A 26,772-nucleotide genomic window follows, 5' to 3' on the forward strand; every position below is an offset into this window, starting at 1 on the left:
CTTAATTGGTGTTAGTTTGTTGTCCTTTATGCTGCATACATTATCATATACTGGTTCCCCTTGGACTATATGGCCTGTGTATAGGTGGGATATATGTAAACAGCATTTTAGGTGTATTCCAGTATATATAACAGCACTTTATATATGCACTCCAATACTGGGGGCTTTACTCAGGATAATTTACTAGCTGTACTCTAAGTCTATGTGTACACACCCTATAACGTTGGTTCCCCTTAGGATTGTATGCCCGGCTTGAGGGCCACTTTAATTTCTAGACATGGTCTGTGTATAGGTGGGATATGTGTAATAGCATTCTACACGTATTCCGGTACTGGGGGCTTTTTTCAGGATAACTCACTAGCTGGATTCTAGGCTTGTGTGTACTGTTTATCTCCATGCTCTGTTGTACATAAACACTTGGCACTAGTCCAATGTATCAATGGGACTACTCTTATGCATAATAATATCTAAATGCTGCGAGCTGGGCCAGGTATATATATAAAATTTCATCTTTTGGTATTATATCTTGAAGGTTTTCTTCTATCATTTTGAAAAATTTGTATACAGGACAGTTGTACCCATGAATTAAACATTTTCTGTACCTTCATCATATTACATGTCCAGGGGGAGGTTCCTTATTGGAATCTATGATGTTACACTTGTGTGTGTTTTTAAATGTTCTTAAACTGTAGTGTCGTTTGTATGTTTTTGATCGACATAATAAAATATTTGTAGTTATTTCTATATACTCTGGTTTATTTTTTGGTGGTCCCCTATATATAGCATGACATCTTTTTCTTGGTGGTTACGGATCTTACTATAGGTCATGCTGTGGGTTGTACCCCTGTTTTTTCGTTATTGTGTTTGATGGTGCCCTCCATCTTTCTGTTATACTATGCCGCATCTATAGTAAAAGATAGAATGTTTAAAAATAATAAAAACAATTAAAAAAATGGTTATACTCACCCTGCAGATAGCCGATCTCCTCAGCGGTGTCCATTCCTATAGATGGTGTGTGTGTGCAGGACCTTCGATGATGTCGCGGTCACGTGAGCGGTCACGTGAGCGGTCGCGAGACCAATCACAGGACCGCGACGTCATCGCAGGTCCTTCACACAGACCATCTATAGGAATAGAAGCGGCAGCATGCACCGCTGAGAGGCGGGAAGACACCGGGGCCATCAGAGGGTAAATATATGACTATTTTTTATTTTAATTCATTTTTTTTTACTAATTATATGGTGCCCAGTCTGTGGAGGAGAGTCTCCTCTCCTCCACCCTGGGTACCAACCGCACATAATCTGCTTACTTCCCGCATGGTGTGCACAGCCCCATGCGGAAAGTAAGCAGATCAGTGCACTCCTAGGTGTGCGGAATCCCCGCAATTCCGCATTTTTAATGAACATGTTGCTTTTTTTTCTGCAATGCGATTTTTTCGCGGAAAAAAAGCAACATTTGCACTAGAAATGCGGAATACACTGTAATTAATAGGAGGCATATGTAAGCGTTTTTTTCGCGTTTTTATCACGTTTTTATAGCAAAAAACGTGAAAAATACTGAACGTGTGCACATGGCCTAAAACTGCACCAATTGTATTAGGCTCTTTATGTTCTAAGTCATCCGGTCTGGATTTAATCCATGCAAAGAAACATTTTTTGGAGATGACCCAAGTACTTTCCCAAAGTATTCAATGCTTTTATTTTGTAAAGTCAGCAAACAAACATGAAAATGCACTTAATTTGTGTTTGTAATACAGGTATGGAGTGTTTATTCCTAAAAATGACTGATTTGAGGTAAGAGAAAGAGATATGAAAACCAATGACTAATTGGAGGAGGTTTTAAAGTTTGATTACTTTATTTATTAATAAGTAATGGGTTCTGCACTTTATAGTATGGAACATTCTTGCCTATCAGTTCAAATGGGGCCTATGATTGGTTCCTTAGTCTAAAGGCTGATACCAGTCTGTATATTTAGAAAGGGAAGCCTACAAATTAGACACAAAAGCAGTAATGGGGTGAGGTTATTACTCCAAATAAATACACGAGGACCTGCTTAGTTTTTACTTGACTGCTTTTAAATTTGTTCTGGAAAGTTTCCTGTATAAGCATATATAAGCAATTTACATTATCTAAAGAAACGCGCAATTATTGATTTTAATTATGGTAGTTAAAATGGAAGTTTCTAAAAAATTTGGATTGTTCCTCTGTTCGGATTGTAACGATGTGAATATTTTGTTGTTTATTTTGGCTTCAATACAACAACAAAATCTATACATACATGAAACATAACTATTGATGGAGTTTAGCCAATCACAGCTGTTTAATGTGTAACAGTGTGAGACCACAGTACTAACTATAGGAGCAAATGTCAGCAGATGCATACAATTATGAGAGCCCGTCTATAGTTTAAAGTACTTAAAGGGAACCTGTCACCTGAATTTGGCGGGACTGGTTTTGGGTCATATGGGCGGAGTTTTCGGGTGTTTGATTCACCCTTTCCTTACCCGCTGGCTGCATGCTGGCTGCAATATTGGATTGAAGTCCATTCTCTGTCCTCCATAGTACACGCCTGCACAAGGCAAGATTGCTTTGCGCAGGCGTGTACTATGGAGGACAGAGAATGAACTTCAATCCAATATTGCAGCCAGCATGCAGCCAGCGGGTAAGGAAAGGGTGAATCAAACACCTGAAAACTCCGCCCATATGACCCAAAACCAGTCCCGCCAAATTCAGGTGACAGAGTCCCTTTAAAGGAAATATTCACCTTTGGGATCATATTTCTTAGCAACCATATTGCAGCTATGCACTGTTACTAGACATGGGAAAATTTATTTGAGTGAATATTGAATTCTACTAAATTTTTTCCAGAATACAGATTTTTATGATTTGCTTTGCAAACATTCAGCAAAATAGTGGCCAGCTATTTTGCTGAACTATAGAGGGCTGACAAAAGCTTTTATAGTGCATATGATGGACAGTGTAATTGTATTTAAAATTACTAAAAAGATATCTCTTCAGGAAGTGAGGTCTATTGTTAGGCTCAGGCTAGGACCCCCAGATGAAGTAGGGTCTAAACACGTGTCGGAGGTCTGAGGGTAGGCCAATGTGGTGACACATTCTATTTTTGTTTTTGGGTATGTCTGATTATAATGCATCTTTATCTCTTTATTATTGATTTATTTTGTGTATAATATTGTACTATTTGTGTGTATTACATTGCACCAAATTTCTATAGTTCTTTATAATTGCTTTGTATTTATCTTTGTGCATATGCATTTGTGCAACAATAAAATGACAATGCAATACAATACTGTATGATTCCCAAGTTGTGTGACATGACACAGTGGATACTTTTTCCATTTTCTTTTCACTATTTTGTGTTTCTCATAGACTTTCCTTTGTTTTCACTGTCTTTTCATTTCAATTATTATTTAATCTTTCTTTTTATTGTATAGTTGTAGAACTCAACAAAATATGTATTGTTTATATCCGTTTGTTTGATTTCTGATTGTTATGGAATAACACATATATGATATTCTATTATTAGGCTCAGTGAACAGAAATCTAACCAAGAAATTCAAGTTAAAAAAAAAAAAATGTGAATAATTGTTTTTTAACAAAATATTCTTTTTAAAAACTTTCAAGCAATGTGTTTTAGGGCATTTGTAAACTAAGAATTAGGTGATAGTTTTCCACATGGACCGAGTGTCCTGTAAAAAAAAACATTGCAGTATTGATTAGTTTCTTTCCTGTGTTGGATGAGACTCACCTATTCAAGTCTATGGGTCCACACAAAAAAACCATATCCCATCCAGATCATCGATATTGTAATTGTAATTCTTAACATAGGAAACAGTATTTGATTTTGTAATTTTTTAAAATATTGATCTATAAAAAGGGATGCACATACACAAAGTAAGAAACAGACATACAGATGACACATGGATGTGATTGGAATACAGGTGACAATACGGATAAAAATTAACAATTTTTTCTGGTTGAAAATGGAACAGATTTTCATATACTCATCTGTGCCTCACCTAAGTAAAAGAAGAGTTATACCAATCACATTGTTTAGTCTAGTCAACAGTTACTACGGACTACAATATCTCGTGTTTAAATCTAATATTAATAAACTAATGTCACGTCGGCTGCTGCCGCGCCTGCTGTATCTTCCCCCAGCTCCCGGCATACTTACCCGTCCCTGCGCGCTCCCGGAGTGTATGCACGCCACCAAACCTCCTCACCTCCTGTCTCGTCGCCGGCTCCTGGTTCTCGTCAGATGCGCGTGCACACTTCGCTTCCCAGCCCCAGCAGTGCACGTGCACCTCCGCAGGCTTTGTTCCTCCTCTCTATGATCCTGTAGGTCCCTGACCCAGAAGTCATGCAGCACTCTTCCTATATCAGGTAGCCTCTCTTCCTGTTCTGTGCCTGACTGTCAATTATGTTCCATGCTTGATCCAGACTCCACTCTACCCTGTCTTTTGGTCTGTCTGACCTGTCTAGTGCTCCGTCTTGTGTCCTGGGCCATCCTTCCTTGTGTACTCACTGTGTTCTCTCCTAGTGCTGTTTGTCCCAGTCTGCGCCTTTATCTTTCCATTTCTTCTGTCCCTTCTCAGAGTACCTCCTCCGTTACCTGCCTTTGGATGTTCGTCTGTTTTCTCTTAGGTTGCCACTCCTTGCTTCCTGTCTCCCAGTCTGTGTTCCGCTTGTGTCGCCTATCCTACCTCCTGTCCCCGGGTATCAGCTTCCACAGCAATAGTCTCCCCTGGGCCTGCCCCTAACGCTCCCTGTATAGGGGGTGGTTTACTAGGCCAGCTCACGCTAGGGAGGTTCGTTGTTGCGGTTTTGTGGGTTCACCTTAGGAGTTTCACAAGTCTTAGGCCGGCGTCACACTTGCGAGTTTTACGGACGTAAGAGCGCAGAAACTACGTCCGTAAAACTCGCAAAAAATACGGCACAATTATTCTCTATGCCCCTGCTCCTATCTGCCGTATTTTACTGATCAGTATTATACGGCTTTCTACGGCCGTAGAAAATCGCAGCATGCTGCGTTTGTCACCGTACTGCGCAAGAAATACGCCAATGAAAGTCTATGGAAGCGTGAAAAATACGGATTACACACGGACAAGCAGTGTGACTTGCGAGAAATACGCAGCGGTGTTAGAGAGAAAAGCCGGTAATTCAGTGCGGTGTACAGTAAAATCACACTGACAGCTTCCAGTCCAATAGGTTGAATAAATGTGTACACATAGAATAGGTATATATATATATGTCAGTGAGACACATATATGTATATATATTAATATTTATTCCAGCGCTATACAGCTTGAAAGCCGGTAATTCAATTACCGGCTTTTTCTTTCTCCTTCCTAAACCCGACATGATTTCAGACATGGTTTACATACAGTAAACCATGTCTTCTCTCCTTTTTTTTTTGCAGATTCCACACTACTAATGTCAGTAGTGTGTATCTGCAAAATTTGGCCGTTCTATCTACTAAATTAAAGGGTTAAATGGCGGAAAAAATTGGCGTGGGCTCCCGCGCAATTTTCTCTGCCAGAGTAGTAAAGCCAGTGACTGAGGGCAGATATTAATAGCCTGGAGAGGGTCCATGGTTATTGGCCCCCCCCTGGCTAAAAACACCTGCCCCCAGCCACCCCAGAAAAGGCACATCTGGAAGATGCGCCTATTCCGGCACTTGGCCACTCTCTTCCCATTCCCGTGTAGCTGTGGGATATGGGGTAATGAAGGGTTAATGCCACCTTGCTATTGTAAGGTGACATTAAGCCAAATTAATAATGGAGAGGCGTCAATTATGACACTTATCCATTATTAATCCAATTGAATGAAAGGGTTAAAAAAACACACACACATTATTAAAAATTATTTTAATGAAATAAAAACAAAGGTTGTTGTAATATTTTATTTAACGCCCAATCCAATCACTGAAGACCCTCGTTCTGTAAAAGAAAAAACATAATAAACCAACAATATACTTACCTTCCGCAGATCTGGAAAGTCCAACGATGTAAATCCTTCTGAAGGGGTTAAAACATTTTGAAGCAAGGAGTTCCGCTAATGTAGGCTGCTCTTTGCTGCAAAACCCCGGGGAATGAAGCTAAATATAGGTCAATGATCTATATTTAGCTTCATTTGCGGTGAGGCACCCTCTGCTGGTTGTTCATAGATCATGGGAACTTACCTAGAAAGCCTGGGAGCTTTCTAGGTAAGTTCCCACGGAGGAGCTACGGACCACTATTTTCGGGATTTTTCAGCATATTACGGCCGTAATATACGGACCGTATTTGCATACGCTGAGTGTGACGCCGGCCTTACAGTCCACAAGTCATACAACTAAGGCTGCCGTCACACTAGCAGTATTTGGTCAGTATTTTACATCAGTATTTGTAAGCCAAAACCAGGAGTGGAACAATCAGAGGAAAAGTATAATAGAAACATATGCACCACTTCTGCATTGATCACCCACTCCTGGTTTTGGCTTACAAATACTGATGTAAAATACTGACCAAATACTGCTAGTGTGACGGCAGCCTAACCCTTCACAGAAGTTATACGATTAGAAAGGTTTATCTGGTTTCACACTATGCTAATGCTGAACTCTGAGGCTATGTGCAAACGTCAGGATTTCTTGCAGAAATTTCCTGAAGGAAACCGGAAATTTTCTGCAAGAAATCCGCATGCTTCTTTTCGCGTTTTTTTCCCGTTTTTTCCGCATTTTTTTTAGCATTTTGCAAGCGTAATTAGCTTGCAGAATGCTAAAGTTTTCCAAGTGATCTATAGCATCGCTTGGAAAACTGATTGACAGGTTGGTCACACTTGTCAAACACAGTGCGTGACAAGTGTGACCAACTTTTTACTATAGATGTAGCCTATGCAGCATCAATAGTAAAAAGATATAATGTTAAAAATAATTAAAAAATTTAAAAAAAGGTTATACTCACCCTCTGATGGCCCCCTATCTCCTCAGCTGTTGCTTTGTGTGTAGGACCTGCGATGACATCACGGTCACATGACCGCGACGTCACGGTCACATGACCGCGATCCCATCGCAGGTCCTTCACACAGAGCATCTATAGGAACGGACGAGAGAGCATGCACCGATGAGAGGCGGAAAGACTCCGGGGCAATCAGAATGTGAGCATATCGCTATTTTTTATTTTAATTCTTTTTTTTTTACCAATTATATGGTGCCCAGTCCGTGGAGGAGAGTCTCCTCTCCTCCACCCTGGGTACCAACCGCACACTATCTGCTTACTTCCCGCATGATGTGCATAGCGCCATGCGGGAGGTATGCAGATCAATGCATTCCTAGGTGTGCGGAATCGCCGCGATTCCGCAAATTTAATGAACATGTTGCTTTTTTTTCTGCGATGCGATTTTTTCGCGGAAAATAATGCAACATTTGCACAAGAAATATGGAATACACTGAAAATAATTGGAGGCATATGTAAGCAGTTTTTTTCGCGTTTTTATCACGTTTTTATAGCGAAAAAAACGCAAAAAATCCTGAACGTGTGCATCTACCCTGAGGTGTTATGCACTGCCGCTCCCTTTACACAGGACTTCGATAAATAGAAATACACACTTGAAATAGATCACTCTGTAATGACTATACAATATATGAGTTTCACTTTTGTATTGAAAAACTGAAATAAATTAACTTTTTGAGGATATTCTAATTTTGTGAGAAGCATCTGTAGTTATTGTTGTTTTACTACTTTAAACAAAATTTAAAAAAAATAATTTGTCTTGTCAGAATTTTTTTTCAATTTTCCATTGAAGAAGCTTCGTGAGCGCTTATTTTTTTGTAGTTACATATGACTATTCATTTCATTTATTCTAAAGTTTCTAAATGTTTTTTACTGTGTTCTTAAAGAGTTATTGTGCTCCAATCGCAGTGAACAACACCTATCCTGAAAATAGAGATGTGAATCTCCCCCAAATTTTTGAATGGCCTTTTCTTAACAATCATTTCAAGGTTGCGTTTATACCCGGTTGCTTGTGCATTTTTTTCTACCACACTATTTCCTTCCACTCAACTTTATATTAATATGCTTGGATACAGGTACAGCTCTCTGAGAACAGCCAGCTTCTTTAGCAATAACCTTTTGTGGCTTACTCTCCTTGTGGAGTGTGTCAATGACTGCTTTCTGGACATCTGTCAAGTCAGTAGTCTTCCTGATGATTGTTGGAGCCTTCTGAAACAGACTAAGGGGCCTTTTTAAATGCTTAGGAAGCCTTTGCAGGTGTTTTTTGTTAATTATTCTATTTTACTGAGATAATGACTTTTGGGTTTTCATTGGCTGTAAGTCATAATCATTAACATTAACAGAAATAAACACTTGAAATAGATCACTCTGTTTGTAATGACTCTATATAATATATGAGTTTCACTTTTTGTATTGAAGAACTGAAATAAATTAACTTTTTGATGATACTCCAATTTTGTGAGAAACACCTGTATATAAATTTGGTATCACCATAGTCACACTGATTTGCAGAATACATTTAATATCTCAATTTTACTTCAGAGTGAGCATCCCAAAAATGAAATCTAAAAAACAATGGAGGAATGTGTTTCCATTTCACAGGACAATATATATTTTTATATATATCCCCCCCCCCATTTTCCATACTTTACTTGGAACTTTGAATTGTACCATTAATATGTAAAAGTGTTTTTTTTTTAAGAAATGAGTTTTTAAATGGGCATTGTGAATAAGAAAAATATGGCTAGTAAGGTAGGAATAAAAAAAAATAATGAAATGAAAAGTGTTGGGAGTTATGTCACCTATATTATACTCTATTCCCATGTGGCAACAGTACAAGCAAGAAATTGAGGGTATTATTTAACTACTCTTATGTTTCACACTTCCCATAGAATCAAGTGAATTAGGAGGTATGGGAATGGATGTGAAACCACCCCAGTATGACTGCTAAGAAGAGCTCAGAAATGGAAGGCTTTTTAAAAATATTCCACTGGGCCTCATCAGCCAAAACTTTTTTATCTCCTCATCAACTGTCCTCATCAATTGTCCATCACAGCATGACGTTATATTTGAATTACCACCAAGGATACAGCAGTCCAATTTTTCATGGGATGGGACCAATAAATGTAACATAGTCCTGTGACTTGGAGACCAATTAAATATGATGTAATGTATAATAAGCTGTAAAGTTCTTGGGGACCCTTAAAAGTCATAAAAATATATTTGATCACTGTGGCCGCCCATTGGAATTCGCCCTAGCTTGTTATTATGTTTATAACAATGTATCTAGATTATGCTCAGTATATTAGGCACATGTGGTCTTCTGAGAGAGAGGAAACAGACAGATACCATCTTACAAATAACAAATCCTACACTGAAAAAATCTTTTGCAAGGCACAATAGTGTTATGGTCCAATTACACTAGAAGATTAAGGGGGATCACTCGTGTGACGATAATCTTGCAGTCTAAACAGGCTGAGGATCACCAGATGGAAGAGAAAGAGCTTGTTTGTCAGGTAAAATTATCTTTTTACTGCACGTCAGAAGATGGACTGGCCTGTGAAAACTGGCTACTAGATCCCCGCTGATCAGCAAATAAGCAGCTGATCTGCAGCTGTTAAGTGCCCCAAATTGGCCCATGTAAATGGACCCTTAGTCTATATTCATGACAATCTGATACAATCCTTATGTTATTGAGCATTAGTCGCAAATAAGAAGCCATAATGATGCTATTGGGTTTCTAGACATCCCCATTTGAACAACTAATACTGCAGAAGTACACTTATTATTTAGATAGAGCTTTGAGTTACACAGAGTCACATCATTTTTTCTATTGAACAACACCCAAATATCCCCTTTTAATGGGTTTTCCAATTATATACTGCCATGGCTCACCAGGTAAGGTTGATCCTTTAAGGCCCAGGTCCGGGTGGGCAGACGGACCTCTGGTATCGAGGCAGCAAGCTGCAAGGCGCGTGGGCATCAAGGACTGTAAATGATCACTAGGAATGTAGGAAAAGCAGAGCAGTTGTAGATGAGCTCAGTAGGAATGAACCCAGAAAGTATGAACATAAAACATAGACAGAACAAATAGGGATCTTAGAAACTCAATCCCAAGACACAGGTGTGTGTCAATAGGCTTTAAATAGGACTAAGGAGAGGATATCATTGATCCATGCTGGGCAACTTGCAAAACCCAAGGTGGACCACAAAAGAGGGCAGCGGACCCAGGGGAAGGAAATATGGACCGGGATACAGGTGTGTAAAATATACACTGCTCAAAAAAATAAAGAGAACACTTATACAACAGAATATAACATCAAGTAAATCAAACTTCTGTGAAATCAAACTGTCCACTTAGAAAACAACACTGTTTGACAATCAATTTCACATGCTGTTGTGCAAATGGAATAAACAACAGATGGAAATTATTGGCAATTATCAAGACACACTCAATAAAGGAGTGGTTCTGCAGGTGGGGACCACAGACCACATCTCAGTACCAATGCTTTCTGGCTGATGTTTTGGTCACTTTTGAATGTTGGTTTTGCTTTCACATGCGTGGTAGCATGAGACGGACTCTACAACCCACACAAGTGGCTCAGGCAGTGCAGCTCATCCAGGATGGAACATCAATGCGAGCCGTTTCAAGAAGGTTTTCTGTGTCTGTCAGCGTAGTGTCCAGATGCTGGAGGCGCTACTAGGAGACAGGCCAGTACACCTGGAGACGTGGAGGGGGCTGTAGGAGGGCAACAACCCAGCAGAAGGACTGATACCTCAGCCTTTGTGCAAGGAGGAACAGGAGGAGCACTACCAGAGCCCTGCAAAATTACCTCCAGCAGGCCACAAATGTGCATGTGTCTGCACAAACGGTTAGAAACCGACTCTATGAGGATGGCCTGAGTGGCCGACATCCACAGATGGGGGTTGCGCTCACAGCCCAACACCATGCAGGATGTTTAGCATTTGCCAAAGAACAACAGGATTAGCAAATTCGCCACTGGCGCCCTGTGCTCTTTGCAGATGAAAGCAGGTTCACACTGAGCACATGTGACAGATGTGACAGACTCTGGAGATGCCATGGAGTGCGATCTGCTGCCTGCAACATCCTTCAGCATGACCGGTATGGCAGTGAGTCAGTAATGGTGTTGGGTGGCATTTCTTTGGAGGGCCGCACAGCTCTCCATGTGCTCGTCAGAGATAGCCTGACTGCCATTAGGTACCAAGATGAGATCCTCAGACCCCTTGTGAGACCATATGCTGGTTCGGTTGGCCCAGGGCTCCTCCTAATGCAGGACAATGTCAGACCTCATGTGGCTGGAGTGTGTCAGCAGTTCCTGCAAGATGAAGGCATTGAAGCTATGGACTGGCCCCCCCATTCCCCAGACCTGAATCCGATTGAACACATCTGGGACATCATGTCTCGCACCATCCACCAACGTCACGTTGCACCACAGACTGTCCAGGAGTTGGTGGATGCTTTAGTCCAAGTTTGGGAGATCGCTCAGGAGACCATCCCCCGCCTCATCAGGAGCATGCCCAGGCATTGTAGGGAGGTCATACAGGCACGTGGAGGCCACACACACTACTGAGCATCATTTCCTTGTCTTGAGGCATTTCCACTGAAGTTGGATCAGCCTGTAACTTCATTTTACACTTAGATTTTTGAGCATCATTTCATCTCCAGACCTCTGTGGGATATTAGTTGTGATTTACGTTGATAATTGTTAGGTTTTATTGTTCTCAACACATTCCACTATGTAATGAATAAAGATTTACAACTGGAATATTTCATTCAGTGATATCTAGGATGTGGGATTTTAGTGTTCCCTTTATTTTTTTGAGCAGTGTACATCTATTAAATATCTACCTTATAGATGATGAATGTATGACTGTTGGGGGTCCGACTCCCATTCATCCCAAGAATTTGGGTCACAGAATCCAGAAATGTGAATAGAGTGGTAAGATGCATGTATCACTACCACTTCATTCACATTTATGTGACTAACAGTGTTAGTGTTCTGTCAGTCCTTCATGCATGTACATAATAGCCTCCATTTACACAGGGGAATTCTGAAACCCCAGTTCTTAGAATTGGTGGTAGCGAGACACAAATCATTAGGCATATCCTATAGATCAGTGTTAAATGTATTTAGTGGGAGAACTCTTTTAATGATATTAATGCTTTATTCAAACAGACATTGATGACATATCACTAGTCATTCCCAAATAATTCCACTCTGCTCCACTTTATATATATATATATTCATAGTTATAAGTAACCTTGCCGAAGCAGATGAAGATGCTTTTATAAATGGAGTCACAAATATTCTGGGGTTGGATTCAAATTTCTCAAAATAGGTTTCTTACTTGAACTATGGGATTCCTGCGGTGCAGCATGAGCTTAAATATAATTTCCACCCTGTCATATTAAACATTTGCCAAGAAAGGTTACCAACACGTGATATGATTGTACGGTGTGACAGTACAGCTCCTGGTATGATCTGAACAATGACCTGTCATATTTTTTATGGGAACCTGTTGTGAATTCTGTTGTCAGGCTCCCTCCTGTGGTCATGAATGGTACTTCGGCTGGTTCTGTCCATGGACTTTCTCTGGTGCCTGTGGGTGTTTCTGAGTTTCCTTCCACAGGTGACGAGGCTAATTCGTTAGTGGGCTGCTCTATTTAACTCCACTTAGATCTTTGCCCCATGCCAGCTGTCAATGTTGTACTATGGCTCTAGTTCGCTCCTGGATCATTCTGAGTTCCTGTTGCTCCAGCAGAAGCTAAGTTCCTCTGTGCTATTTTGCTTGTTTGCTATTTTTTCTGTCCAGCTTGCTTTTGTCAATATTGCCTTGCTTGCTGGAAGCTCTGGGACGCAGAGGGGCGCCTCCCGCACCGTGAGTCGGTGCGGAAGGTATTTTTCCCTGCACTCTCTGCGTGGTCTTTTGTAGGTTTTTGTGCTGACCGCAAAGTAACCTTTTCTATCCTCGGTCTGTTCAGTAAGTCGGGCCTCACTTTGCTAAATCTATTTCATCTCTGTGTTTGTATTTTCATCTTTACTCACAGTCATTATATGTGGGGGGCTGCCTTTTCCTTTGGGGAATTTCTCTGAGGCAAGGTAGGCTTTGTTTTTCTTTCTTCAGGGCTAGCTAGTTTCTTAGGCTGTGCCGAGTTGCATAGGGAGCGTTAGGCGCAATCCACGGCTATTTCTAGTGTGTTTTGATAGGTTTAGGGATTGCGGTCAGCAGAGTTCCCACGTCCCAGAGCTCGTCCTTATTATCTGTAACTATCTGGTCCATTATTTGTCCAAACCACCGGATCATAACAGTACAGCTGGCCAAAAGTATTGATGCATCTCAATAGAGGGATAAGTGAAGCTCTGAGACCATTTTTTTTTCTTTGCAGCATGTTCTGTCTCACTTTTCCCCTTTACCTCTGGGTGGTTCAGAACACAGGTGTAGACATGGACATTCAAGGTCTGTCCTCTTGGATGGATAATCTCACTGCAAGGGTACAAAACATTCAAGATTTTGTGATTCAGAATCCGATGTCAGAGCCTAGGATTCCAATTCCTGATTTATTTTTTGGTGATAGATCTAAGTTCTTGAATTTCAAAAATAATTGTAAATTGTTTCTAGCTTTGAAACCTCGCTCCTCAGGTGATCCTGTTCAACAGGTAAGGATCATTATTTCCATATTACGTGGTGACCCTCAAGACTGGGCATTTTCTCTTGTGCCAGGAGACCCGGCATTGCGTGATGTAGATGCGTTTTTCCTGGCGCTCGGATTGCTTTATGACGAACCTAATTCAGTGGATCAGGCAGAGAAAATCTTGCTGGCTCTATGTCAGGGTCAGGATGAAGCAGAGATATATTGTCATAAGTTTAGAAAGTGGTCTGTGCTCACTCAGTGGAATGAATGTGCCCTGGCAGCAATCTTCAGAAAGGGTCTCTCTGAAGCCTTTAAAGATGTCATGGTGGGATTTCCCATGCCTGCTGGTCTGAATGAGTCTATGTCTTTGGCTATTCAGATCGATCGGCGCTTGCGTGAGCGTAAAACTGTGCACCATTTGGCGGTACTATCTGAGCATGGGCCTGAGCCTATGCAGTGTGATAGGACTTTGACCAGACCTGACCGGCAGGAACACAGACGTCAGAATGGGCTGTGTTTTTACTGTGGTGACTCCACTCATGCTATCTCCGATTGTCCTGAGCGCACTAAGCGGTTCGCTAAGTCTGCCACCATTGGTACGGTACAGTCTAAATTTCTTTTGTCCGTTACTCTAATTTGCTCTTTGTCGTCCTATTCTGTTATGGCATTTGTGGATTCAGGCGCTGCCCTGAATTTGATGGACTTGGAGTATGCTAGGCGCTGTGGTTTTTTCTTGGAGCCCTTGCAGCATCCTATTCCATTGAGAGGAATTGATGCTACGCCTTTGGCCAAGAATAAGCCTCAGTACTGGACCCAATTGACCATGTGCATGGCTCCTGCACATCAGGAGGATATCCGTTTTTTGGTGTTACATAATCTGCATGATGTGGTCGTTTTAGGGTTACCATGGCTACAGGTCCATAATCCAGTATTGGACTGGAAATCTATGTCTGTGTCCAGCTGGGGTTGCCAGGGGGTACATGGTGATGTTCCATTTTTGTCAATTTCGTCTTCTACTCCTTCTGAAGTTCCTGAGTTTTTGTCGGATTATCAGGATGTATTTGATGAGCCCAAAGCCAGTGTCCTACCTCCTCATAGGGATTGCGATTGTGCAATTAATTTGATTCCTGGTAGTAAGTTTCCTAAGGGCCGATTGTTCAATTTATCTGTGCCAGAACACGCCGCTATGCGGAGTTATATAAAGGAATCCTTGGAGAAAGGCCATATTCACCCATCGTCATCACCGTTGGGAGCAGGGTTCTTTTTTGTGGCCAAGAAGGATGGTTCTTTGAGACCTTGTATTGATTACCGCCTTCTTAATAAAATTACAGTCAAATTTCAGTATCCTTTGCCGTTGCTGTCCGACTTGTTTGCTCGTATTAAAGGGGCTAGTTGGTTTACCAAGATAGACCTTCGAGGGGCGTATAATCTTGTGCGTATTAAACGGGGCGATAAATGGAAAACAGCATTTAATACGCCCGAGGGCCATTTTGAGTACCTGGTGATGCCATTCGGGCTTTCCAATGCTCCATCAGTGTTTCAGTCTTTTATTCATGACATCTTCCGAGAGTACCTGGATAAATTCCTGATTGTGTATTTGGATGATATTTTGGTCTTTTCGGATGATTGGGAGTCTCATGTGAAGCAGGTCAGAATGGTGTTCCAGGTCCTTCGTGCTAATTCCTTGTTTGTGAAGGGGTCAAAGTGTCTCTTTGGAGTTCAGAAGGTTTCATTTTTGGGGTTCATTTTTTCCCCTTCTACTGTCGAGATGGACCCTATTAAAGTCCAGGCCATTCATGATTGGACTCAGCCGACATCTGTGAAGAGCCTGCAAAAGTTCCTGGGCTTTGCTAATTTTTATCGTCGCTTCATCGCTAATTTTTCTAGTGTTGCTAAACCGCTGACTGATTTGACCAAGAAGGGTGCTGATGTGGTCAATTGGTCTTCTGCGGCCGTGGATGCTTTTCAGGAATTGAAGCGTCGTTTTTCTTCTGCCCCTGTGTTGTGCCAGCCAGATGTTTCGCTCCCGTTTCAGGTTGAGGTTGATGCTTCTGAGATTGGAGCAGGGGCTGTTTTGTCGCAAAGAAGTTCTGATGGCTCGGTGATGAAGCCATGTGCTTTCTTTTCTAGAAAGTTTTCGCCTGCTGAGCGCAATTATGATGTTGGTAATCGAGAATTGTTGGCCATGAAGTGGGCATTCGAGGAGTGGCATCATTGGCTTGAAGGAGCCAAGCATCGCGTGGTGGTCTTGACAGATCACAAAAATTTGACTTATCTTGAGTCTGCCAAACGGTTGAATCCGAGACAGGCTCGATGGGCGTTGTTTTTCTCCCGTTTTGATTTTGTGGTTTCGTACCTTCCGGGCTCTAAGAATGTGAAGGCTGATGCCCTGTCAAGGAGTTTTGTGCCTGACTCTCCGGGTGTTTCTGAGCCGGCAGGTATTCTCAAAAAGGGGATAATTTTGTCTGCCATCTCCCCTGATTTGCGGCGGGTGCTGCAAACATTTCAGGCTGATAGACCTGACCGTTGCCCAGCAGAGAAACTGTTTGTCCCTGATAAATGGACTAGTAGAGTTATCTCTGAGCTTCATTGTTCGGTGTTGGCTGGGCATCCTGGAATCTTTGGTACCAGAGATTTGGTGGCTAGATGCTTTTGGTGGCCGTCTTTGTCACGGGATGTGCGTTCTTTTGTGCAGTCCTGTGGGACTTGTGCCCGGGCTAAGCCCTGCTGTTCTCGTGCTAGTGGGTTGCTTTTGCCCTTGCCGGTCCCGAAGAGGCCCTGGACGCATATTTCTATGGATTTTATTTCGGACCTCCCCGTCTCTCAAAAGATGTCAGTCATTTGGGTGGTTTGTGATCGCTTTTCTAAGATGGTCCATTTGGTACCCTTGTCTAAATTGCCTTCCTCCTCTGATTTGGTGCCATTGTTTTTCCAGCATGTGGTTCGTTTGCATGGCATCCCGGAGAACATCGTTTCGGACAGAGGTTCCCAGTTTGTTTCGAGGTTTTGGTGATCCTTTTGAGCTAGGATGGGCATTGATTTGTCTTTTTCCTCGGCTTTCCATCCTCAGACAAATGGCCAAACCGAACAAACTAATCAGACGTTGGAAACATATCTGAGATGCTTTGTTTCTGCTGATCAGGATGATTGGGTGTCCTTTTTGCCGTTGGCTGAGTTTGCCCTTAATAATCGGGCCAGCTCGGCTACTTTGGTTTCGCCGTTTTTCTGCAATTCTGGTTTCCATCCTCGTTTCTCTTCAGGGCAGGTTGAGTCTTCGGACTGTCCTGGTGTAGATACTGTGGTGGATAGGTTGCAGCAGATTTGGACTCATGTGGTGGACAATTTGACATTGTCCCAGGAGAAGGCTCAACGTTTCGCTAACCGCCGGCGCTGTGTGGGTCCCCGACTTCGTGTTGGGGATTTAGTTTGGTTGTCGTCTCGTTATGTTCCTATGAAGGTTTCCTCTCCTAAGTTTAAGCCTCGTTTCATTGGTCCGTGTAAAATTTCTGAGGATATCAATCCTGTGTCATTTAGTTTGGCCCTTCCAGATTCTTTTGCCATCCATAATGTGTTCCATAGGTCGTTATTGCGGAGATACGTGGCGCCTGTGGTTCCATCCATTGACCCTCCTGCTCCGGTGTTGGTTGAGGGGGAGTTGGAGTATGTGGTGGAGAAGATTTTGGATTCTCGTATTTCGAGACGGAAACTCCAGTACTTGGTCAAGTGGAAGGGTTATGGTCAGGAGGATAATTCCTGGGTTTTTGCCTCTGATGTTCATGCGGCCGATCTGGTTCATGCCTTTCATTTGGCTCATCCTGGTCGGCCTGTGGGCTCTCGTGAGGGTTCGGTGACCCCTCCTCAAGGGGGGGGTACTGTTGTGAATTCTGTTGTCAGGCTCCCTCCTGTGGTCATGAATGGTACTTCGGCTGGCTCTGTCCATGGACTTTCTCTGGTGCCTGTGGGTGTTTCTGAGTTTCCTTCCACAGGTGACGAGGCTAATTCGTTAGTGGGCTGCTCTATTTAACTCCACTTAGATCTTTGCCCCATGCCAGCTGTCAATGTTGTACTATGGCTCTAGTTCGCTCCTGGATCATTCTGAGTTCCTGTTGCTCCAGCAGAAGCTAAGTTCCTCTGTGCTATTTTGCTTGTTTGCTATTTTTTCTGTCCAGCTTGCTTTTGTCAATATTGCCTTGCTTGCTGGAAGCTCTGGGACGCAGAGGGGCGCCTCCCGCACCGTGAGTCGGTGCGGAAGGTATTTTTCCCTGCACTCTGCGTGGTCTTTTGTAGGTTTTTGTGCTGACCGCAAAGTAACCTTTTCTATCCTCGGTCTGTTCAGTAAGTCGGGCCTCACTTTGCTAAATCTATTTCATCTCTGTGTTTGTATTTTCATCTTTACTCACAGTCATTATATGTGGGGGGCTGCCTTTTTCTTTGGGGAATTTCTCTGAGGCAAGGTAGGCTTTGTTTTTCTTTCTTCAGGGCTAGCTAGTTTCTTAGGCTGTGCCGAGTTGCATAGGGAGCGTTAGGCGCAATCCACGGCTATTTCTAGTCTGTTTTGATAGGTTTAGGGATTGCGGTCAGCAGAGTTCCCACGTCCCAGAGCTCGTCATTATTATCTGTAACTATCTGGTCCATTATTTGTCCAAACCACCGGATCATAACAGGAACCATTGACTCTGTTGTTGTGGAAATACCACCTTTTGGCAAGTGAAATGTGCCCTTAGCCAAGAAACACTTTACAGGCCAAGAGAGGTGGTGAGTTATCCTTCAATGGAAGTATTCAAACAGAGGCTGGGCAGAGATCTGTGTGAAATGGTTTACTGAGTCCTACATTTATCAGGGGGTTGGACACGATGACCCTTGAGGTCCCTTCCAACTCTATCATTCTATGATTCTACACAGAGTGTAGTAAGTCAAGAGTCTGAGGTACCACCAGTAGTGAGGAGAGTTTGCATTGTGAACTCAAGGGTGAATATCACACGGTCACAGGTGAGATGGACAGGTCATGGGTTAGCACTGTATCAGCCGGGAGGGCATCTTCACAAGGACTTTCCCCCAACCTATGACATTTGAATCATTGATAGCAGATATGAGTAGCTTTAGCAGCTCTGCTTAATCCATACAGTCCATATTCAGTACCAATCTCCCTATATAAATACAGAACCCCTAAATAAAGATATAGGTCCCAACCAAGTATTTTATACAGATCCCAGCCCACCTCCTTAAACAGACACTAGACCAACTTGAGCAGTGTTGCCAACTTGATTGCTAATTAGTTGTCCTTACTGTGAACTGTAACATGATAAATAGGGATGGGCGAACCTAAACGGTAAAATTCGAGGTCTGTACCGAATTTGAACATGAAGTCTGTGTTTCTGATCAAGTTCAGCAGCCTAAGCATGAAGCAAAGTTGGCCTCTTTGTGGGACAAATAGATTGTCGTCAGACAGTGGAGGAATATGGTGAGTTATTATTTTTAATTTTGCATTAATAAATGGGTAAAAGAGGGTGGGAAGTGTTTCTCCCAAATAAAGGATTTTTCTATGTGTCTGTGTTTTTATTACATTTGAAGGTGGGGTTAGTAATGGGGATATCTTATAGATGCCTCTCCATTACTAACATTTGAGCTTGATGTCAGCTGACATTACAAAATTGACTTCAACTCCACAAATATTACCCCACTTGCCACCGCACCAGGGCAAGTGGGAAGAGCTGGGCAAAGCGCCAGAGTTGGTACATCTAATAAATGTGCCTTTTCAGGTGCGACTGCGTGCTGCTATTTTGACCCCTTCCCAGTCTGAGAGTATCAGCCCCCAGCTGCCTGCTTTAGCTTGGCTGGTTGTCAAAAATCAAATTTTATTATTTATTTAAAATTAAATAATTTTAAAAAACCGTGTGGGACCCCTCTATATTTTATAACCAGCAAAAATAACGCTGACAGCTGAGGGCTGCAACCTGCAGCTGTCATTTTGCCTTAGCTGGTTAGCAAAAATAAAGGTGACCCACGCCATTTTTTAATTTTATTTATTGATTGCACAGGTATCAGCTGATGAATACTCTCATCAACATATGCCTGCTCTCGCTGCTGTCAGCTAAATCGGGCATAAGATGTTGAGAGTAGAAATCTCATCAGCTGATGCCTGTGACTGGCAGTAATCTTTTTACTGCCGGTCACAAACGGTAACTAATTTACCGCCGATCAGAGCCGATGTTTCTCGCTATGTCACACGGATGACAGAGTGGGAAACACTGGATGTTCGGGCCCTCAAGGTCAGATCAATTTTTTAGGATCTTTAACGTCCCTAGAGTAGACTCAGCTTGTATAAAGACCCCAGCCTTGCTTTTTCATAAAGACACCAGACCAGGTCCCCATATGTACAGACGCTTGATAAAACCCAGGGACAGCTATAAATTTTCAGGTTTTTGTGGGCCCCAAGCGAATAAGTCCCAGTGGGCTCCTTTAACACATACCACGATTCTTGATGCACAGATAAGAACTATATGTATTGTACAATGTCAATGATTTCACTTACTTCTTACATTACATGACTGATATGTATTGTAAATCCTACAATAGCTCAGAAATTGGCAAATCCTCGCAGCGCACAGCCATCAGTGGCAATGCAGACTTATCATTTTAGACCAGACAGTAAAGTCCCCCATACAGTATTATGGGCACCACACAGTCCTCCATACAGTATTATGGGCACCACATAGTCCTCCATGCAGTATTATGGGCACCACATAGTCCTTCATACAGTATTTTGGGCCCCATATATTGCTCTATACAGTATAAAGCCACCATACATTGCTCCATACAGTATATGATGGCTCCATATATTGCTCCATACAATATAATGGGTCCCATATATTGCTCTAAACAGTATTATGGACCTCATAGATTGCTCCATACGGTATGTGTTACGTTCCTAGGTGGCACACAAGGTTCATGGACCCACTGTGCCACAGGCCGGACTTACCCTAGAGGGGTGTGATTAAGCAGCCACCTTGGTGTTTGCTGGAGACTCTAGTGGTGAGGTCAGACTTGTGCAGCAGGTGTCTGCCAGGTGCCAATCCAGGGTGACGTTCAGGAGGAACTGCTGACCCCAAAGGGACAGAGATGTGACTTTGGATACTTATACAGAGCAGGATGGTTACTTGGAACAAATTCAGACAGGATGGCTTCACGGGACAAGTTAAGACAGGACGACCACTGGGACAGGCTATCCTTGTGCAGACAGGGCAGCCACAGGGATAAGTTCACCGTTCTGGACTGGGTATTCAGCCTCAAGGGTGGCAGACAGGTACCGCCGATGCGGCCACAGGTTACGGACAGCACTGAAATGGTCACAGGAAACAAGGGCTAACTAAGGAGCACTAGTGGGAACACAGTATATGGGATACAGGGAACTAGCAGACTAGGGAAGGGGGACCTGGCAACATATAGTTACCACAAACCACCTAACAGAACTATCGGGGTTGCTCAGGCAGCTTCCAAGAGGAAGGTGCCTTTTATACAAGATGTTTCCCAGCTATTGGCTGGGAAAAACCTTGCAGTTGAATGCACATTTTACTAAATGCCTCCCAGATGTTGCAGGCAACATTTACCATGTATGCTCGCTGCACCTTTAAGAAAAGGGGAGTACGCGCATCCGTGCCCTAGGCATGCTGCCAAGACACAGTGTGGCATGCACAGAGGAGGAAGGAAGCAGGAACCAGAGCACACCAGGGATCATGCCTTGGGCTGAGGCAGTGAATTATGCTGGCATCCCCGCATGGTTACAGAACAGGACACAATGCAGGGACGCCGGTCAGAATGTTACAGTGCCCCCCTTTAAGCCCCCTCTTCTTCAGGCTCCCAATGACTCTTTGCATAGAAGATGAAGCCATATTTTTCCTCCTGGGCTCCCACAACCTCTCATCGTGACCACTTTCTCTCCTAGCCACTAGAAGAAAGGTTACATCTCCAACTTTCTCCTTGACCAGAATGTCTCTCACCGACTGGACATCATCGGAGTAGAAACGAGCTGCTTTGGAAACAGGAACCTTAATTTGCAGAGTCTCTCTTAGCTTGGCAGGAATAGCTGTTCCTTTGGAAGAAACGGAGGTGGATTGAGATTCCTTCTCCTGGGTAGTGGATAATGGTGACTCAGACAATAGCATTGCCTTGACATTGACATCCCACGACCACCTTAAACTAGATCATACCTCTATAGGGTTGTTCTTCACACTGGTCACTTCCAGGATACGTTCTCCAGGCGGTAGGTCTTTAGGAAACTGGTCATTGGAATCATCGCCTGCCAGAGATGATGGAAACACTGACGATCCAGTTGGAAGAACAGGAACCAGACACCTCTCACTAAACACCTCTCCTTATTGAAGTACCTCACCGGACCTCCAATCTAGGACAGGCTCATGAGCTCTCAGCCATGGAATACGTAAGAGAAGGGGGTAAAAAATATCAGCACAAAGAAAGCAATTTTTTCCAAATGACAAGCTCCAATCTGTAGCTCGACTAGTTCCATGTTGACTTGAACAATTTCAGGTAGAACCTTCCCCTCAACAGATGACACGGTCAGTGGACTCTGGAGACATTGGACCGAAACATGATACCAATTAACGACGGCTTGCTGTAGAAAATTTCCTGCCAGACCAGACTCAAGGAAGGCTGTTTTGTTGAAGCAGACTCCTCCACAGGACACGGAAACATTCAAAGTCAGTGGTGAAGAACCTCCTCTCTCACCTAGGGAAACATCACCCACCGGCCCTAGGTTTAGGAGTTTCAGCCTCTTAGGACTGTCACAAATAAAGTAATCTGGGCTACCACAACCGAAGCACACTCCCTTGGCATGACCACTCTCTGGTTGCTGCTCTGCCAGCCTAACATGATCGACCTGCATGGGTTCGGCCATAACAGTTGTTTCAGAGGACTGAAGAAAGTGTTTGTTTTTTTAAAGACTGAGCTAGACATGCCAGTTTCCTCTCACGAGTTACCTCTTTGGTTCACTTTTGAAACAAGAGGTCGATTCGGATTGCCAGGGAGATTAATTCATCCAGAGATGTCAGAATATCCCGTCCAGCTAACTCGTCCTCGATCCTTCTGGATAGTCCCTCCCAGAAGGCGGCTAACAAAGCTTCCTTGTTCCATTCCAGTTCAGACGGCAAAGTGCTGTACCGGATGGTATATTGGATCTTGGCTGATGGAAAAATTTCCTTGACATACTCTGAGCAGGGAGGATGCAGTGGAGGATGCACGACTAGATTCAAACACCTTCTGGAAGGCCTGCAGGCCCATGGTCAAAGGATCCCCTCTCTCCCACAAGGGGTTAATCCATGCTAATGCTTCAGCAGCACGGTGGGACATGAGAAATCCCACCTCCACCCAATCAGTCGGGAATTGAAGGGCCAAAAGTTCATAGTGCAGAGTGGACTGGTTTAGAAATCCACGGCACTGCTTAGGGTCTCTTCTGAATTGTGGTTGAGTCAATAAACAAAGCTTAGGTCCATGGGAATAGGCCACCGGCATAGTAGGCTCACCTGTAGCTGCGACACCTTGAACTGGAGAAAGATGCATTCATGGTTAGAGTGTCCAGAAGGGTATTTACAGTCCTTAGATATGACAACATTTTTTCTTGCTGATCACGCAGAAGGGAGATCTCTTGTTACAGCTCTGCGGCCTTGGGTGTCTTGGGATCAGCGGGATCCATGGCCTGAGAAAACTGTTATGCTCCTAGGTGGCGCACATAGTTTATAGACCCACTGTGTCACAGGTCGGACTTACCCTGGAGGGGCGTGACTAATCGTTCACCTTGGGGTTTGCTGGAGCCTCTAATGGTGCGGCGGTGGTTGCCAGGTGTTGTCACTCCAGGGCAACGTTTGGCAGCAGCTGCTGACCGCAAAGGGACAGAGAAGTCATTCCAGATACTCAGACAGAGTAGGTCGGCCACTGGGGACAAGTTCAGACAGGACGACGTCACGGGACAAGTTAAGACAGGACGGCCTCACGGGAAAAGTTCACACAGGATGGCCACTGGGATATGTTCGACCTGTGCAGACAGGGCTGCCACAAAGATCAGTTCACAGTTCTGGACCGCTCCATACAGTATAATGGGCCTCATATAATGCTCTATATAGTATAATGACCCCCATATATTGCTCCATACAGTACAATGGCCCCCACATATTGCTCCATGTCGTAAAATGTGCCCCTTATATTACTCCATACAGCATAATAGCCACAATAAATTGGTCCTTACAGTATAATGGGTCACATATAATGTTTCATACAGTATAAGGTGCCCTATATAAAGCTCCATACAATATATAATGGCCCCATATATTGCTCTATACAGTATAATGGCCCCATATAGTGCTCCATACAGTACAATGACCCCATATAATGCTTCATACAGTTTAACAGTATAATGGGGCCCCATATAATGTTCCATACAGTATAATGGGGCCCCATATAATGCTTCATACATTAAAACAAATCAAATACTCACCTCTCCACAGGGACGGTCTTCTCAGCATCTTTTGACTCTCTGCACTGCTCAGCAGAGGGTGCGCTGTAGTGACGTCATTGTGCTCTGTGCCCTGAGACGTTACAGAGTCAGAACAAGGCAACACTGAAAACACTGGAGCTGCGGGGAATGAGAAGAGGTGGGTATTTGTGGAAGGGCCCGGTGCCAGCACTGGCACCGGGCTCCCCTGACTCATGGGTTCCTGTTGTGAATTCTGTTGTCAGGCTCCCTCCTGTGGTCATGAATGGTACTTCGGCTGGTTCTGTCCATGGACTTTCTCTGGTGCCTGTGGGTGTTTCTGAGTTTCCTTCCACAGGTGACGAGGCTAATTCGTTAGTGGGCTGCTCTATTTAACTCCACTTAGATCTTTGCCCCATGCCAGCTGTCAATGTTGTACTATGGCTCTAGTTCGCTCCTGGATCGTTCTGAGTTCCTGTTGCTCCAGCAGAAGCTAAGTTCCTCTGTGCTATTTTGCTTGTTTGCTATTTTTTCTGTCCAGCTTGCTTTTGTCAATATTGCCTTGCTTGCTGGAAGCTCTGGGACGCAGAGGGGCGCCTCCCGCACCGTGAGTCGGTGCGGAAGGTATTTTTTCCCTGCACTCTCTGCGTGGTCTTTTGTAGGTTTTTGTGCTGACCGCAAAGTATCCTTTTCTATCCTCGGTCTATTCAGTAAGTCGGGCCTCACTTTGCTAAATCTATTTCATCTCTGTGTTTGTATTTTCATCTTTACTCACAGTCATTATATGTGGGGGGCTGCCTTTTCTTTGGGGAATTTATCTGAGGCAAGATAGGCTTTATTTTTCTATCTTCAGGGCTAGCTAGTTTCTTAGGCTGTGCCGAGTTGCATAGGGAGCGTTAGGCGCAATCCACGGCTATTTCTAGTGTGTTTTGATAGGTTTAGGGATTGCGGTCAGCAGAGTTCCCACGTCCCAGAAGCTCGTCCTTATTATCAGTAACAATCAGGTCCATTATTTGTCCTAACCACCGGATCATAACAGGTTCCACAGCGAGTGGGCCACCCCATCTGTCCAGGGCCCCAAAACTTGCCCAGGTGCGGTGGGTGGTGAAGCCATCATGGCAAGACCCAAACTATGCACAGACTTTAACCCCTTCCCGACCCATGACGCCATGTAGGCGTCATGAAAGTCGGTGCCAATCCGACCTATGACGCCTATGTGGCGTCATGGAAAGATCGCGTCCCTGCAGATCCGGTGAAAGGGTTAACTCCCATTTCACCCGATCTGCAGGGACAGGGGGAGTGGTAGTTTAGCCCAGGGGGGGTGGCTTCACCCCCCCCTCCCGTGGCTACGATCGCTCTGATTGGCTGTTGAAAGTGAAACTGCCAATCAGAGCGATTTGTAATATTTCACCTATTATAACTGGTGAAATATTACAATCCAGCCATGGCCGATGCTGCAATATCATCGGCCATGGCTAGAAACACTAATGTGCCCCCACCCCACCGATCGCCCCCCCCAGTCCTCCGATCAGTCCGATACACTGCTCCGTCCTGCGCTCCGCTCCCCCGTGCTCTTGTCTGCTCCCCCCGTGCTCCAATCACCCCCCTGTGCTCCGATCCAACCCCCCTGCACTCCGATTTGCCCCCCCCGTGCATCATCCACCCCCCCGTGCTCCGATCCACCACCCCCGTGCTCTGTTCCACCCCCCGTGCTCCGTTCCACCCCCGCGCTCCGATCCCCACCCCCATGCTCCGATCCCCCCCTGTGCTCCCCCTCACCCCATCATACTTACCGATCCTGCCGGGGTCCGTCCGTCTTCTCCCTGGGCGTCGCCATCTTCCAAAATGGCGGGCGCATGCGCAGTGCGACCGCCGAATCTGCCGACCGGCAGATTCATTCCAAAGTGCATTTTGATCACTGAGATATAATCTATCACAGTGATCAAAATTAAAAAAATAATAAATGACCCCCCCCTTTGTCACCCCCATAGGTAGGGACAATAAAAAAATAATGAATTTTTTTTTTCCACTAAGGTTAGAATAGAGTTAGGGTTAGGGCTAGGGTTAGGGTTAGGGCTAGGGTTAGAACTAGGGCTAGGGTTAGGGTTACGGTTAGGGCTAGGGTTAGGGTTTCGGCATGTGCACACGTATTCTATTCCTCTGCGGATTTTTCCGCTGCGGATTTGATAAATCCGCAGTGCTAAACAGCTGCGGATTTATCACGGATTTACCGCGGTTTTTCTGCGCATTTCACTGCGGTTTTACAACTGTGATTTTCTATTGGAGCAGTTGTAAAACCGCAGCGGAATCCGCAGAAACAAGTGACATGCTGCAGAATGTAAACCGCTGCATTTCCGTGCAGTTTTTCTGCAGCATGTGTACAGCGATTTTTGTTTCCCATAGGTTTACATTGAACTGTAAACTCATGGGAAACTGCTGCAGATCTGCAGCGTTTTCCGCAGTGTGTGCACATACCTTTAGAATTAGGCCATGTGCACACGGTGCGGATTTGGCTGCGGATCCGCAGCGGATTGGCCGCTGCAGATTCGCAGCAGTGTTCCATCAGGTTTACAGTACCATGTAAACCTATGGAAAACCAAATCCGCTGTGCCCATGGTGCGGAA

This window comes from Ranitomeya imitator, chromosome 3 (genome assembly GCF_032444005.1).
Source record: "Ranitomeya imitator isolate aRanImi1 chromosome 3, aRanImi1.pri, whole genome shotgun sequence".
NCBI lineage: Eukaryota > Metazoa > Chordata > Amphibia > Anura > Dendrobatidae > Ranitomeya > Ranitomeya imitator.